This window comes from Homarus americanus, unplaced genomic scaffold (genome assembly GCF_018991925.1).
Source record: "Homarus americanus isolate GMGI-L3 unplaced genomic scaffold, GMGI_Hamer_2.0 scaffold37032, whole genome shotgun sequence".
Classification (NCBI taxonomy): Eukaryota; Metazoa; Arthropoda; class Malacostraca; order Decapoda; family Nephropidae; genus Homarus; species Homarus americanus.
Genome location: NW_024731852.1, coordinates 4,807,516 through 4,826,016, shown reverse-complemented (window position 1 = coordinate 4,826,016; position 18,501 = coordinate 4,807,516). Strand labels below are relative to the sequence as shown.

At 42.6% G+C, this 18,501-nt stretch overlaps 1 protein-coding gene across 1 annotated transcript in view; it reads right to left on the bottom strand.

Annotated features, from left to right (window-relative positions):
- LOC121867861 (solute carrier organic anion transporter family member 74D-like) overlaps window positions 1-8,942 on the bottom strand; it is a gene marked incomplete in the record, with an annotated part of 255,675 nt that extends 246,733 nt beyond the window's left edge. The window contains 1 exon segment of the mRNA XM_042367986.1: window positions 8,328-8,942.
- Between the last annotated feature and the right edge of the window lie 9,559 nt (window positions 8,943-18,501).

The following is an 18,501-nucleotide window of genomic DNA, read 5'->3' as shown; positions in this document are numbered from 1 at the left end:
GAAAAACTAATTGGCAAAAATCATATAGACAAACCAAGTAAATCTTATTCCATTCAGACAAACAAACAAAACCAAGTATCCAGACAAGCAAACAAACAAAACAGAATCATCTAGGTAGGAAAACAGCAAAACTCAAATATCCAAACATCCAAACCAAACACTAAACAAATGACCAGGTAAAACTACAGGTAAGAGATGGTTACAAGTGGGAAAAAAAATATTGACAACTAGACGAGCAACACCAGTCAATGAAAACGCTCGTCTGTTTTTTAAGGCGACACTGGTAAAACTATTATATACTTTACCTGACGAAGGGATAAAAGAGGCCAAGATAACGACAAAAGACGAACTAGAATTAAAAAATATCAACAATAAATAAGCACTGCGGTTCATAATGGCATTAGCGAAGGTCTTTAAAGGCGTTAATAATCACATTAGGCCATCAAATAAAAACAAACTTATCGGAGGCAGGAATCTCTGTATACATACGCAGCCAGACAAGAAGAATAAATTAATAGTATGAATGTGCTTTGACAATTGATAAACACACATACATAAGCTACCCCAAAACCAACAGTTACCCAGAGAAGACAAAACAGCAACAAATTCACAAGACTGTACGTAGTTAGACAAAGTATAAACCAAAGTAAAAAAAACAAACTATAATTAACGCGTGGTTCAGGTGTACAGGTATGCTATGTAGATATACGAGCGAAACATGGAGAGCGTACAGTCACAGATAAAAATTGACACTTCAATCGACCTGAACTTAAGCCAAATGAGAAACTACCACGCCATCTATGGGGAGTAAAGGAGTTCCCAGGCAAGTTATACAGCAATTCGGAGCCTCGAAGCGCGTAAAAGGGACTCGACTCCAGATCGTTATAGCACACATGGTTGAGATAGACATTCCTTACATTATACAGAGGATATGCAAGGAATGTTAATTGACAGGCATATATATATACAACTTATACCTGTGAATATACTGACGATTCACACGCATGGATGAAACTACACAGGCTACCCGCCCCTACACACATAGGTATATATTAACATTTAGCACATACACATATCTATACCAGTAGTTACAGGAAAAATACACACACACGGGGTCAAAAAATACACAAGCACTACCCTAATATACATAAACAGAGACATTCACAAAATACATAAATACACACACATACCGCAGCAACATACACAGGCACTAAAACAAAATACATAAACATTTAAAAAATACATTTATGCATACACTCGGGCAAAAACATACGTACAAATTCATTCAGACACAAACTCGCACACAAACGCCTTTTATAAAGACATACATAGTTTACACACACACACACACACACACACACACACACACACACACACACACACACACACACACACACACACACACACACACACACACACACACACACACACACACACACACACACACACACACACACACACACACACACATGTCCGTACAATGACATACACGCCCACACACACCTAAATTCATACATACACACACACATACATACATACATACACAGCCTCGAGACTGAAAACAACACCTAACAGACCATCTACTGTATACTGGCGACCCTCAACACCGCCTGTGAGAGGACTGGGAGTGCTACTAGTGTGACTCAGCCTAATTATAACAAAGATAGCATTAATAAGTGGTCATCTACTCTATAAACTGAACTGCTTGTCATACTCACCGCCCTCAGTCACTACCACAGACAGTCTCACCATCACTGACTCCTTACATCTCTCGGCTGACTCCTAACACTCAAGGCAGACTCAGTATTCGCGACTTGCTGATGAGTGTTAAGATCAAGCGCCTGTAGATCCACTCTCCCATAGGAGTCCGTGGACATGGTAAGAGTTGATGGCCTTGTTAAAATTTACGTCTTACTGACTATAATTTGGGATTGTCAAACAGGTCAATAAAAGGGCAATTACAAAAATTAACTATCCGAAGCAAACTGGTAAGTGCACACAAGTACTATTCGACCCACTGTCTACTCGACCAGACGTGTAACATGTGCCAGTAACAAGATCAATAGACCACAAGTTGTCACTGTTCGACTAATGTTAAGATATAAGTACCTCTGGCAGTATGCTCTTAATACAGATATAAACAATGCAATAATAAAGTATGATGGCCAGATATGGTCACACTCTCCAACACAACATCCGAGACTGTGAGAAAGTGAAACCTTGAGGGACAGCTCCAAGCATACTGTACTGTTGGTGCGCCTAGTACAACGCCATGGTAAAACTCTTGACAGACAATGTATTAAAAATACTCTATAACAGTCAATGCCACAACAACTTAACCACTGGGGTCTGACAAAGACCCTTTGTAACATTTGCTCTGTAATCCTTTTATGCAACCACTCACAGGATGAGTATGAGGTGCACAATAAAATAGCTGCTTAAATCAAAACTAAAAATAAAATAAAGAGTAATACACATGCACTCAGTTACACCCACTCACACACACATAAAAACATACACAGGCGCGCACACATACACATATACTTATACACATACATGTACTCACGCCGCATAAAAACACACATACACATCAACGTGTCGCTCAAACCTGCCGTGCCACAGACAGATTCCACCACCGGTTACTCCCATATTGCCAAGGCCGCTTCCAGGAATGGCAATGACAGCTAAGGGAGACAGAAGCCTTTACAACACCCCTCAACTGCAACACCAAACCCTTCTCACACACTCTCTCACACACACTCACACTCTCTCTCCTCACACACTCTCTCTCCTCACACACTCTCTCTCCTCACACACTCTCTCTCCTCTCACACAATCACTAGATGGTCAGAAGAGCCAGGGGAGATATATAGCTTATTATCTACTGCTGCACCAGGTCTCTCTCACATACACTCACCACCAGTACTCTCACACACTCACCACCAGTACTCTCACATACACTCACCACCAGTACTCTCACATACACTCACCACCAGTACTCTCACACACACTCACCACCAGTACTCTCACATACACTCACCACCAGTACTCTCACATACACTCACCACCAGTACTCTCACACACACTCACCACCAGTCACACACTCACCACCAGTATACACTCACCACCAGTACACTCACCACCAGCACTCTCACACACACTCACCACCAGTACTCTCACACACACTCACCACCAGTACTCTCACACACACTCACCACCAGTACTCTCACACACACTCACCACCAGTACTCTCACACACACTCACCACCAGTACTCTCACACACACTCACCACCAGTACTCTCACACACACTCACCACCAGTACTCTCACACACACTCATCACCAGTACTCTCACTGGTGAGGGGTGAGGTTGAGGGGTGAGGTTGAGGGGGAGGGATGAGGGTGAGGGGTGAGGTTGAGGGATGAGGGTGAGGGATGAGGGTGAGGGATGAGGGTGAGGGGGAGGGGTGAGGTTGAGGGGTCAAATATTAAATGTATTATCATATCCACACAAAATTTCCTTAAAAATTTTCAATCGCCAAGTTAATATCGTTAGACTTTTAGTAGAGGATCAAGAATCACACACACGTGGCCTGCAGCTATAGGATCATCGGAAGAATAGACATCTCAGCATATTCCAATAGAAGATTATCCTCCAAACGCTATACCTGGGGGTGGTTAGGTTATGTTAAGTTAGGTTAGGTGGTAATCTTCGGAATATCCACACCTGTGTCAATTAACTATATATGCTAGTCGATTCTTCAAGAAATAAGGGGAGTGAAGGGGAAGCAAAGCAGCTTACATGGATAGAGCGTCCACTTCCTGTTCCACAGCACCTACAATCAACTCAACTGTGAATAGACACATAAACTCTCGTTGAGGAAGTGAAGGCGATCAAGCAGCGACAGCCAGTGACTTTGTGTGTACCCGAATTTAGTATCCAATGTGTTATGTCCGCACCACTGCAATGGGACCCACGTTCAGAGGCTCAAGATCAAACATAAAAAAAGGGATACATTTTGTTCAAGTAGTTTTATTGGTGTACAGGCCGTTCATTATTTTAGGTCAAGATCAAACACTTCAGAAATATTTAATGTGGCCCAGTTTCCCCATATATCATTTTATACAAAGTTGTAACAAAATTAAAAGGTGGCAATAATAGTAACAGACTCGGTGGTTGGTTGGACTAAGTTGAATTTTTCTGGTAAGTGTAGGCGTGAAGATGCCTTTGTACGGCTGACTTAAAAACTAAATCACAAAGTTACTTCAAAAATGGCATCAAATTTCCACGCTGAAGCTCTCACCATAACTATACACGCTTACGTAGCACCAGTTAGGAGATAAAATTAAAGTAGTAACAGAAACTTGGGAATCCGCAGCCAGAGAGGAACCTAAAAGACTCATTTCCTACAATTTTAAACTCTACTTTCCAAATATTTATTCCACTAGTTTTTTTTTATTTCTAAACAATAGTAAAAGTCATAAGTTAGGCGGGCACTTGGGAGTTCTTTAGAGCCGGTCTAGTTGTCTGATGCCCAACCGATTTTACAATACCTGAATAGGGACGAAATCTGTAATATAACCATTTCCTTTAACTTGAAAGGAGTCAAAGATCAAACACCCGGATATTTTGTTTGCTCTATTCCTTTGTTGTGGCCAGTCTAGACAAGACCTCGCTCAAAAATATTTTTTTTTTTTACATCGGCCACAAACCGAATTACAAATCGTGTTATATATATTGCCGATGTCAGAACCAAACATCAAAAATATTGGTTGTCATTTTCTAGAAAATAGGGAAAATTTTGATTCAATAAATTATGGTTTGAAGTTCACCAACAGATGTATCGACATTGTTTCTAAAGGACAGTAATGCCTCTGGTGTAGTGTGGATGACTGGTGCCAATTCACAAGACAGCAAAATTGGACTGAATTTTCATACTAAAACTCCGGGATTCGTATGTTCGGGTTAGGTTAGGTTTGGGGATTGGTAGATTTGGTCAATTTGCCTATGGAGAAATGTTAAGTTAAATTGGGGAAAACATTTGGACAGGTTAGGTATAAATGTAGATTAACATTTTATTTTCAAAGCATCTGTAGTTAATATCTACCAAATTAACCGTAATCGGACGAGTACCTGGGCAAAAACTCATTCGTAGGGAAGATATGCTAATTATGGTAGTAAACGAGCGGCTGCAGGTCAAATGGGTTTTAACGTAACCTAACTAGTGATTGGGAACCTAAAGATTTAGACCCATTAGATTTGGGGCCCCTTAGAGCGGACCCATCAAGTTTGGGTTTCCTTAGAACTGTAACCCAGTAGGTTTGGGGCCCCGTAGAACTGATGACCCAGTAGGTTTGGGGCCCCGTAGAACTGATGACCCATTAGGTTTGGGGCCCCGTAGAACTGATGACCCATTAGGTTTGGGGCCCCGTAGAACTGATGACCCATTAGGTTTGGGGCCCCGTAGAACTGATGACCCATTAGGTTTGGGGCCCCTTATAACTGCGATCAAGTAGGTTTGGGACCCCTTAGGACTTTGGTCTATTTAGAATTATCACGGTTTTTCTTAAAGTGTGTTTGGGTGCCGGAATCTGTTGTCAGCTTCAGAGTACTTTAAAAAACAAACGTTTTATCCCACCAAGGGCTCTCAGTTTGGAAGTGGCACTAGAAGTAATTTGGTCCGGTTCTTCACATAGTTTTGCTAGTGAGCCAAGTATCGCATAACTTGAGCACAAACGAGAACTATTTGGCCATATTACACTTGCGCGGTGAAAAGCATCGGACAATGAACACAATCCAAACTTACCCTCAGACTGTTAGGTTAGGTTAAGCATGGTCTGTTTAGCTAGTGTGTAGTCATAATTGTTTAAATTGTAGCCTACACAGCTTTATATAGCTAGCTCTTCAGCAAAATTGAGAGATGGAGACTGGCAACCAGAAACAGCGATTCACTTTTGATATTTGTGAATGATAAGTAATTCGTCTTGGTTACCAGGTAACTGACCACACGTGACTGGTCGAACCTAACCGATACACACAATTAAGATTATGACCTAATGACCTAGCCCTACTGGGTCCAAACCAAGCAATTGAGATTGAAATACTGCCTTGATGGTTCAAAATCTAAGAGATTCGATTAGGTTGAGGCCAGTGAGAATTGGGATTCATATTTTTCGGCAACCGCTCATCACAACCAGGAGACGGGAAGCCATGATAATGTTTGGCTACTGGAGTTTCTTTTCTTGAGTGTCATTAAAATAAGTCTATTCGCAATTCAATTTATTACTATTAGTAGTAGTAGTAGTAGTAATATATACTTTAAATTTATTGTTTGAAAAAAAAACTGCAAAATCATTAATTTAGAAATGACTAAAAATCACCAAAACTAATAAAATCATTATCATTATTAATATAATTTTTATATAAAACTTTTAATAAATAATAATATTACAAACCGTAATATATCTGCTACGTTCTTAATGTACTCGGTAATAATAATAATGATAATAATCTTTCATTAATTTACATTTTGCTTGTATGTATCAAAGAAAAGTATTGATTTATGAGTACATGTTGGTCTAGAGGAGGAAACATGCCCTGATAACACGATGAAATCAAAAGTGTTCTGAAGGCTGGAGAACTAAGTGATGATAGTCTGTTATCTTCCTCGTGATAAAAATCAAGATAAGTGTCATAATGTCTTGTTTACAAGGGTCAGTGAGAACTATACATGACAGCATTCTCCTCGCCTTGTACAGGATAAGGGGAGAAATTATTTCATACTTGCAAATTCTTCCAAGTTTTGAACGGTCATACACCAGATTTTAAAGTGTTCTTTGAACAATCATAGTAAAATAACAGCAAAAACATTAATTACAATTACTGAATATCTGTACAATATTACAAATATCGTTACTACATCATAATTTCCTAGTTAGATTGTTGCATAGTAAGTTTACAACCCCTTAGAGAATTTGCAGTCCAAAGTTCGCACTAGTGAAGTGTGTTGTGCAAAAAATGTCAAACAAGGTCTAATCCCACGTGCAATGAGCTGACATCGTTACCGGAGCAACCTATTTGTCACCGGAGCCAAGTAACCATCGAATGAATTCGGCATTTCCAGAAACCTGGCATATACTGTAGGGTATCTAGAAACCATTTAAATTTAATATAAATAAAATTAATCTGGAAAAGATAAATGAAATAAGATAGAAACATATACTTCCCTATATATTACCATCTTACGCCACTCGCAAACCTACCTATTCACCACTCTCGTCACCAGCACAATTAACTAACATGCATGCATACACGAAATATAATTCTAATATGTAAAATCATCATTTTGGAACCACTATCATACCACAGATTTTGGCTGTACTCTCAATTCTGCTTTGAATGCACCCAACGATCTTGGCTGTTACAAGGCTCCACGCATGTCCAGTATCAACACATCGCACGTATACTCTGTTATCGTTTCTTAAATTAAGTATCAACAGTTATAATACTTGAGTGTATCTAAATTTTACCATAATACAAATTACTCCTATATACTGTACAGTAGATCCCATGAAGAATACTTCCTCAGAACATTCTCACTGTGAAACATACAATCCAATTGGTGCAATGCGTGTCGTATCTAGCCTATAAACTTTGAGATAAACCTCGAAAGCATACACTTGAACACTATATTATTGAATGTGACACTGTCAAAGACTTCAGGCCACCTGGCATATTGTATCATGGACTTTGTAATTACTACATTGAATCGGGGGTGCTTGGGGACATTCTTGCTGTTTATCCCAAATTTGCTAGCCCACACTGATTAGTCTTCAATTAGAATATGACGTCCAATGTATGTGAGCCACTGTCTTGCATGGCAGTGAACAGTGACATCACCCACATGACTCTGACCTACATATACTGTTAATGAATATGATGTATTTCTTTGTGTAAGAACCTCTGTCCTGCGTGGCAGTGAGAAGTGATACCAGCCTCAAGTGTCAAGAACTGACTGAATTACTCAGAATAGGCAAACTGTACTCCAAGCTTTGTCAATAAATTTGTTAAACTAAATTAAAACTAAACTATCTCGTCAGCAAATAGCACAGTGGATCTGATCAGATCAAGCACTCCACATACTCGGATAACTTGCGTACTAAGGTCTCTACGTCTTACCAATGTTCTTAGCCTTTTTGTTAACGTGATTTCAATACCTGAATGCAAATGACTACAATAATGTCAATACACGAAAACGAATGACCTAAGTTACTTTAGGGCATCAACAATAATACAAATATTAGCCTAGAGGTCACACCTACCTTACTTTTGTTGTGATGCAAGTTGAAACTGTTTAATCAAAACTGGCTTTCAAAGTCAAATTTTCTTGTTAATCTTAGACTCCATATACCATCCTCAAAATTTCCAAGGAGTTAAGTAATATACAACTTCAAACTTCTCACATTTGAGTATAAATGTAATTGTGTATCAAATATATACCGGGGCAATTGTTTCGGAGAATTTCAATTGGTACGATTATCCACAAGAACGAGTTTATTTTTCAAAAAAAAAGGAAAAAACTTAACCTCCAAGGATACGTTTAGGTGGCGTCAGCGTGGCTCCCACACACCTTAGTCCCTCAGCTTACCTGCTTGTACCTATCTGCTGGTCCAAGGCCAGGCACCACACCACTCAGCACCAATCACTTCACAAATGACTTGATATTTCCCTCTTTATCACCTTAATTCTTAATGACACTCGTCGAAAGTACTATATCTACTTTCTTTACACACTATATTACACAAATCACTTCACTAGATTAGTTTCCAGGGGTATAAAAGTGCCAAAAACCTAAAAGGATGTGTAGGTAAGAGTCAAAGGAGGGCGGATGAGAGTGTATGTGTGCGTGGGCCCACCGCCTGCCGCACTCTGTCTAGCCTTGAACTTGAGCGAGAGGTTTTTGTGGTGGCCGGTGGTGGCAGCACCTCCCGGGTCCTCCCACACACCCGCTAGGCTCGCACTCATGCACTCCCAATGTAAACTGGATCCCCTCGCCGATATGGCTCTCATGCCACCAAAGAAAACCCTCCTTCCCTTGCCTTGTCACGATTCCTAAGTTCGCATGAGGTTTACAGATGGTTGGAATATTGAGACTAATTCCTCTACAGAAAGTTCCTGTGGCAGTGAAAGTGAGAGAGGTAGATATAGTCAGTAAAAAGTAGACAGTAAGATATAGAATAAGACAGAGATGGATAAATAAGTAGATGAGGTAGGAGTAAGGAAAGTAGAGGCGGGAAGAGTCGCTGTGACAGTATGATAATAAAAGGAAAACAGGGAAGGAGTTTTTTTAGTTTAATACAAATTTATTGACAAAGCTTGGAGTACAGTTTACCTATTCTGAGTAATTCAGTCAGGTCTTGACACCGAGGGTGGTATCACTTCTCACTGCCCAGCAGGACAGAGGTTCATACACAAAGATATACATCATATTCATTAGCAGTATATGCAGGTCAGAGTCGTGTGGGTAATGTTGTGGGGTACGGGTTGTTTGGGTTCGCTCAGGATGGGATGGAGAAAGGAAACTCACAATGTGCTCTCTGTATACATGTTGTATTGGATGTACAATGCAGCTTGGTGCTGGGAAGTGGCAGCGTGGTTACAAGCGTGATGTAGAGAGAGCTGGTTGGTGAGGATGCTCAGAGGAGTACCAGCTTGTGGGTCGCCATGCTCGCCGGCGGGAGCGAGGGCCGACGGGCAGCAGGAGGAGGAGGAGGTGTTGCTTGCTGGTTGGTGTAGGTAGAAAAGAGAGAGGTAGGTCACCACGAGGTCAGGTCTTATATAGCGGAGGTAAGCGTGGCTTAATAGTTGACCTCCAGGATGTATGGCGGCACTGGTTGACCTAGACCACGAGGCATACACTGGGGAACTCGCCGGGTCGGCTACTCAGGAGATTTGTTGTCTGCAGGGGTGCATGGCACATGTGAGGCAGAACGGGCGGTGCATGCCACATGTGAGCCATAACGGAGAGGGCGTGGATGAGGCGGCCGCTAGAGGAGACAACTGTCTAGATACACAATATCTGTGGGAGTAGAGAGGGAGAAAAAGGGTGTGTGGAGGCGATGAATGTTGTGCTTCCCTCACGGCAGGTACAGAGTCGTCAGATGCGCCTGCTGGGGTGTGTGGGCCTGGGTCAGGAGCAGGAGCTGCATCAGCAGAAGCGGATGAGGGCTCGTGACAGCAGCTGGGTCCACGACAGCAGCAGGGTGCAGGACAGTAGCAGGGAGTACCTGAGGGAGAAAAGAGGGGTGTGTGGGTCCGCACTCAGGCGCATGGGCCGCGTCGGCAGCATCAGGAGGAGCGGCAGGGGGTACTGCTGGGCCGGGGTCGACGTCTGAGGCAGGACGGGTGTGCTGGGGTCGGTAGGACGTGGTGCTTGGGGCAGGAAGAGGAGCTGGTGTCTGCTGGTGTCTCTAACCTGCGGTGTAGAGACAATAGCTGTAGAGCCGATGAGAGCTGCCTCTGAGTGGGTAAGCCAGTCTTCCATGTTGCTTGTAGACTGGGAGAGTGATCGGTTTCTCCTCCATCCTGTGTGAGTGCGAATCTCTGGGGGTCACCATTTGTGGGGTTTCGTGATATTTGGGTTCACACTCAGGATGGGACGGAGAAAGGAAACTCACAATGTGCTCTCTGTATACATGTTGTATTGGATGTACAATGAAGCTTGGTGCTGGGAAGTGGCAGCGTGGTTACAAGCGTGATGTAGAGCGAGCTGGTTGGTGAGGATGCTCAGAGGAGGACCAACTTGTGGGTCGCCATGCTCGCCGGCGGGAGCGAGGGCCGCCAGGCAGCGGCGGAGGAGGTGGTGGTGTAGCTTGCTGCGGCTGTAGCTAGAAAAAGAGAGAGGTCACCACGAGGTCAGGTCTTATATAGCGGAGGTAGGCGTGGCTTAATAGTTAACCTCCGTCATGTAAGGCGGCGCTGGTTGACCTAGACCATGAGGCATACACTGGGGAATTTGCGGGGTCGGCTACTCAGCGACAAAAGCGTTTGTAGGAGAAGGATCCATTACAATACTCCCTCCTTCCCTTCAGGCGGTGTAGGAGACTTGTTGTCTGCAGGGTTGCATGGCACATGTGAGGCAGAACGGACGGTGCATGCCACATGTTAGCCTTACTTTTACTTTTTACTTTTATCCTCTTCGCCACTGATCGGCTTGTTAGCCGCTTGGGCGATCGGTCACGTCTCTTTTCCTTTATATTCTTCACCAAAAGGTCGGCTCGCTAGCCGCCCGGGCGATCGGTCACGTCTCTGTCACGCACTGTTGGCAAATACTGGGCATGCACCGGCTCCTGAATGTACCTGAACCCGCTCCAGTGTTGGTCAAGTCTTCTCTTGAAAGAGCTCACACTCGGTGCCATCACAACACTCTCTGGTAGATTGTTCCAAGAGTTTACAACTCTCACTCCGAAAAAGTTTGCCCTCACGGTTTTCTGGACTTGCGGCTTCTTCAATCTTGAGCTGTGACCCCTTGTGGGGCGAGCGTCCGCCAGCTCCAAGTAAGGACACTCAACTGAGTAGTGCCCCCTGAGATGCTTATAAACCTCAACTAGGTCCCCCCTTGCCCGTCTGTAGTATAAGCTAGGCAAGTTCAGGCGCTCCAATCTCTCAGGGTAGCTGAGGTGCCGAAGTGCAGGCACCAGTTTGGTGGCCCTCCTTTGAACATTTTCAACCAACTGACAGTCCCTAGCATATCTCGGGGACCAGATGGGGTGACAGTACTCCAGATGGGGAAGCACTTCACCCCTGAAGATCGTCACGAGGGACGGACCGTCTAGATATCTGAACGACCTTCTTATAAGACCCAATAATTTATTTGCCTGATTTACCTTCTTCTCACAATGGCCCGAGAACTTCAGCTCATTGTCAACATACACACCTAGGTCCTTCTCACACACAGTCTCAACTAGTACATTTTCTTCATCCCGTTGGGACATATGGTACGCCTCCTTACCGTTGGTACGCCCCAGGTGCATCCTCTTACACTTCGTGACATTGAATCTCAGCAGCCATTCCTTCGACCATTCCTGGAGCCCACAGAGGTCCTTCTGCAGCTCTTCACAGTCCGCTTGGTTCTTAATTTCCCGAAATAACTTGCCATCATCGGCAAACATTTGTATGGAGGAGTGTACAACGTCAGGCATATCATTTATGAAACAAACAAACAACAGCGGGCCCAATACACTACCCTGCGGTACCCCACTTGTTACAGGTACAGATGACGATTTCGTGCCATTAATCACCACACATTGCTTGCGGTCATGTAGAAAGTCTTCTATCCACGCTAGGACATTTCCCCGAATTCCGTACCCTTCCAGTTTGATTTTCAGCCTTTCGTGGGGTACACTGTCGAAAGCCTTGGCAAAATCTAGGTAAATATTGTCGATATTACCACCCCGTTCTAGAATATGGGTCCAAATATCCAATACCTTGAGCAATTGTGTCAAGCAAGAGCGCCCCGGCATAAAACCGTGTTGGCAATCTTTTACAAGGTTGTTTCGTAGTAGATGTTCCATCGCTGCATCTCTGATAATACTCTCAAGTACCTTACATATTATGCTGGTCAGGCTCACCGGTCTATAGTTGTTCGTGGAGTGACTATCGCCCTTCTTGAAGATAGGACTCACATAAGCCACTTTCCATTCACTGGGGACCATTTGTTCATCCAGGCATTTACAAAACAGAATCTTCAGGGGCTCTGCAAGCTCGTTGCACAGCTCCCTTAGCACTCTAGGATGCACCATGTCAGGTCCAGCCTTAACGGCGAGGGCGTGGATGAGCCGGCCGCTAGAGGAGACAACTGTCTAGATACACAATATCTGTGGGAGTAGAGAGGGAGAAAAAGGGTGTGTGGAGGCGATGAATGTTGTGCTTCCCTCACGGCAGGTACAGAGTCGTCAGATGCGCTTGCTGGGGTGTGTGGGCCTGGGTCAGGAACAGGGGCTGCGTCAGCAGGAGCGGAGGAGAGTCCGTGACAGCAGCAGGCGGGAGCGAGGGCCGCCAGGCAGTAGGAGGAGGAGGTGGTGTTGCTTGCTGGTTGGTGTAGGTAGAAAAGAGAGAGGTAGGTCACCACGAGGTCAGGTCTTATATAGCGGAGGTAGGCGTGGCTTAATAGTTGACCTCCGTGATGTATGGCGGCACTGGTTGACCTAGACCACGAGGCATACACTGGGGAATTCGCGGGGTCGGCTACTCAGCGACAAACAACGTTTGAAGGGGAGAAATCCACTACAATGTCACTGTTCGCTGCCATGCAAGACAGTGGTTCATATACATTGGACGTCATAATCTAATTGATGACTAATCAGTGTGGGCTAGCAAATTTGGGATAAACAGCAAGAATGTCCCCAAGCACCCCCGATTCAATGTAGGAATTACAAAGTTCAAAATACAATAAGTCAGGTGGCCTGAAGTCTTTGACAGTGTCACATTCAATGATATAGTGTTCAAGTGTATGCTTTAAAGGTTTATCACAAAGTTTACATGCTGAGTGTTCGGGTATGGGTACAGCGTTACTAACTTGCCAAATGTGTCTGTATCCTAGCCTAATTCTGGCCACGACTACATCACATTGTCTGGTTTTGTCCTTATGCTGGCCATACCGGCACCTCTCGTCACATTTTTTTTCATATTTACTAATGCTACAACCGCCAGGTCTCTCAGCATTTCTCAGCTCTTCTAGGTCAGATTTCATGATTCTGACTTGAATGTTTTTAAGTACAGCATTGGACAGGCCAAGGTCACGGTCAACATTTTCTTTCTTACATGCCTCATTGGCCAGTCTATCAGCACGGTCATGATACCTAATTCCAACATAGGACGGAATCCACACTCATTCGATACGAGAGTTGTTCTCATTAGCAGTTATCACATTTCTTTTAATAATATCACATACAACTTTAGACAAAACCTGACGGGCTGTTCATTGATTTCAAAGCACTTTGAGAATCACAGAGTATCACCCCACCTCCATTTTCTTTAAGGTAGTCTGTGGCTAAGTAGATTCCAGTTAGTTCAGTTTGTGTTGTGCTGGCCCAGTTGTTCAGCCTTTGTTTGTTTGACACTATCATCTCGTTTTCTTTATATATTACAATTGCACAGCCTGTTCTACCTGTGTTTGTCTGCACAGAACCATCAGTAAAAGCATAACATTAACTTGATTTAATACTCTCTATGTGTCTGTTAATAGTTTCTTGTGTGACACATCTCATCACATCGGTGTTTAACATTTGCTTACTACCAACAGGAGTGTAATTAATAGGAACTGATATATCCAGCCAAGGAGGAATGGCATTAATGGGTTCGTCTGGGGTGATTGGGACATTCAGTTTCTAGAGATCTGCAACACTTTTATGAAGCCACGCCCCAAAGAGAGTCTTTTGTGTAAGGTTAGCGAGATCGTCAGGATTACTTAGATAGAACATCAACTCAGTTTGAGCTGTAGTTTGGGGACCAGGGAAGGAGGTTAAGATTGAGACAGTGGAAAGAGAGACAATAAGAGATGGATAGAGATAAAGAGGTGGCAAGAGACAATCAAGGATGTTGTGAGACAGTAGAAAAGGTATAGACAGGAAGATACGGTTAAGAGACAGCATAGATAGTAAAACAGTGAAAAATATATAGACAGATTGTGAAGATAGACAGTGAAGAAGTAAAGATAGGCAGGAAGTGCACGGACACTGAAAAAGCAGGGACAGTGAAGGAGAAAATTGAAGAAGTAGAGACAAAGTGAACTTTTTTTTTTTTTACTTTATCCTCTTCACCACTGATCGGCTCGTTAGCCGCTTGGGCGATCGGTCACGTCTCTGTTACGCACTGTCGGCAAGTACTGGGTATGCACTGGCTCCTGAATGTATCTGAACCTGCTCCAGTATGTACCTCTGTCCTGCGTGGCAGTGAGAAGTGATACCACTCTCAGTGTCAAGGCCTGACTTAATTACTCAGAATAGGCAAACTGTACTACAAGCTTTGTCAATAAATTTGTTAAACTAAAAAAAATGCTCCAGTGCGTGTTAAGTCTGGTCTTCAAAGATGTGCCGTCACAACACTCTCCGGCAGACCTCGCCAAGGGTTCACAACTTTCACTCCGAAAAAGCTGCCCCTCACAGAAGTAGAGACAAACAATAAAGAAAGAAGACAGACAGTGAAGAAGGAAAAGACAGTCAGGAGGATATAGACACACAGTAAGAAAGTATAAGAGCGAGGGGGACGGACAGTAAGGAAAGTGGGAGAGAGACAGTATAGAGTTTGAGAGACAATAATCAGAGACCAGCCACAGGGTAATCATAATTAAATACAACTTTAATGTACAGTATTCATATGTACTAAATACGTTCATTAAAACTTACTCCTGTAACAATGAACAAAAATTTTTCGTGATTGGTGAGTTTCCAGTTTTAGAATTTAACTCAATAAAAACACATGGCACTGTAGTTTAATTAAAACAAAAATAGCTTTTGCTTTTCAAACTCTCCTATTACAATTTTGACTTAGCTAATTGGACCAGGGTGAGTTACAGCATGGTCTGTATCTATACGTCTTTGTTTCTAGAATATTTTCTTAAAAACTCTTCGTAATTTTTTAGGAAGCCCGGCGGAAGATGATCTAATATAGCGCTACATAAGCCGTGTGATTTTCGATTGGGTTTGTTGTCCAATAGGCTGTTGTAGCAGCCATTTGGAGTCAGATGTTAGTTAAAATTTCGTTTTCATGACAACTCTAAGAAATTAGGTAGAACCTCAGTATAATTTATTACGTACACTTATTAGATACCTTGAACACTTACTAATAAAGCAATCAGTCAAAGCATTACATAATTAATGACAATTATCTGCATGTTAATTTCACATTATGGCTTCTGATCTGCGAGACTAGAAAATATAAGACTGTACGTAGGATACAACAACCCAAATCACAACTACACTGTTAATAACACTTAACTGGCTACTGTTGATATGAAAAGATATACTGTAGGCGTTGTGGTAGATAGTCACTGAAGGTGCAACAAGTGGGAGTAGCAGGGAATAAAGCCAACCGAGAATTGAAAATTATAAAGGATAACTTACCTTCAAATACAAAGACAGGAAAATGTCCCTTCAACTTGTCCAGATACATTCAGCGGCCAGTGCATGCCCAGTACTTGCCAACACTGCGTAACAGAGACGTGACCGATCGCCCAAGCGGCTAACGAACCGATCAGTGGTGAAGAGGATAAAAGTAAATGTAAAAAGTAAAGATAGGTTCCATGTACGTCCCAGTCTGGTTTACTGTATACAAGCACGGAAACACTGTCAGTTGATTGAAAACGTCCAAAGGAGGACCGCCAGCCTGCATGCCTTCACTACGGCACCTCATGTACCTACATGTAAAGAGGTTACAGTAGAACGCCTGCCTAGCTTATTCCATAGGCGGGCAAGGGGTGACTTAATAGAAGTTTATAAACACCCTCTAGGGATCAAAGCTTAAGGTTGAAAAAGTCACAAGTTCAGAAAACTGTCAGGGCAAACTTTTTTGTTGCGAGGGTTGTAAACTCCTGGAACAATCTGCCAGAGTGTTCTGACGGCGCAGAGTGTGAGTTTATTCAAGACCAGACTTGACCAACACTGGCGCAGGTTCAGATACATCCTGGAGCCAGTACATGCCCAGTACTTGCCAACAATGTGTAACAGAGGCATGACTCCCTACTCCTCTCTCCCTCCGACCGCCCAAGCTGCTAACAAGTCGATTAGTGGCGAAGAAATTGAAGTAAAAAGGGTGGTAGATCTATGGAACAGTCTAGCAGCCCAAGGTGTGGAATCGAGAACATTACTAGGCTTCAAAATTGCCCTTAACAATAACAGCAACTTAGGAAGAACTAGGGAGTGATTCTGCACAGACCACTGGCTTCCTTCCCCCGGCATGGCCACCCCTAGTTTGGGTAAGGTCGATACGATTAGAAGCATTTTTTACTAGGATTAGCCCACCCGGGCACAGGTCACTGATCCAAATCGGGGCCTGGGGGGCGAAATAATAATAATAATTATTATTATTATTATTATTATTATTATTAAGGGCAACACTGTAGCAGGTTCAGGTACATTCAGGAGCCGTTGCATGCCCAGTACTTGCCAACAGTGCGTAAGAGACGTGACCGATCGCCCAAGCGGCTAACGAACCGATCAGTGGTGAAGAGGATAAAAATAAAAAAAAATAAAAAAGTTTGTTGTGTTGTCAAAGTAAGAGAAACAATTTATAGAGCAAGGAACAAGGGAATAGGTAAAGTGACAGAAAGAAATGTAGAGACAAGAAAAGGGGAAGAAGGAGAATAAGAAATGTAGAGAGAGAGAGAGAGAGAGAGAGAGAGAGAGAGAGAGGGGGGGAAGGAAATATCAAATTTGTTTTATAACCAAATGGTAGTAATGCGGTAACTGCGCCCATCTATCAGCACAATGACCCTTTTTTTTGAGTTGAACAAATATATTGACAAAGCTTGGAGTACAGTGTGCCTATTCTGAGTAATTCAGTCAGGTCTTGACACTGAGGGTGGTATCACTTCTCACTGCCACGCAGGACAGAGATTCATACACAAAGAAATGCATCATATTCATTAACAGCTATATATATATATATATATATATATATATATATATATATATATATATATATATATATATATATATATATATATATATATATATATATATATATATATATATATATATAAAAATATATATACGAAGTTCCCAAGCGCTTTCGTGTAATTCACATCTTCAGGGGTGAGTACAGACTAAGGAGTAATACGTGACAAGGCTAATATATACAGTAGATGAGAGTGAGATCAAGTCCCTAGGGGACAGCAGGTGTCCACAATGTTCCGGTCATAAGACAGTGACCCTACTAATCTTCATAAGCATGGCAGCTGTCCGTAGTCAGGTCATAGGGTAAGATGACCCAACCTTCTCACCTGGTTACAAATCTTCTAAATTACAAAATTATCCAGTTTGTACAGACCATTACTCAAATTCATATTAACAAATTCGGTATGTTTAATGAGACTGGATTCTATAATGTTCCTATTGACAATTGAATTACAAGGTAATATTGAGGAAGCATTACCCCAGTCAATGCAATGCTTATTATCTCTCATATGAATGAACAGAGCATTGGATTCCTGGCCTGTCCTAACACTATATTTATGCTGTTTAAGTCTAGTTATAGGATCTGTACCTGTCTGGCCTAAGTAGAACATATTACATTCCTTGCTAGGAACCTTGTAAATGCAGCTGCCTGCATTGTTGGGGGGAGTTCTTGATTAACATTTGTTTTGCAGTGCATGAATTTTTAAATGCCACATTAACGTTCCAGGTTTTCAGTTGTAAAGGAATTTGAGAGAAATTTTTGTGAAATGGTAATACTAAGATATTCTTATGGTCATGGGTGGGCTTAGGATCAGTTCTATAAAAAGA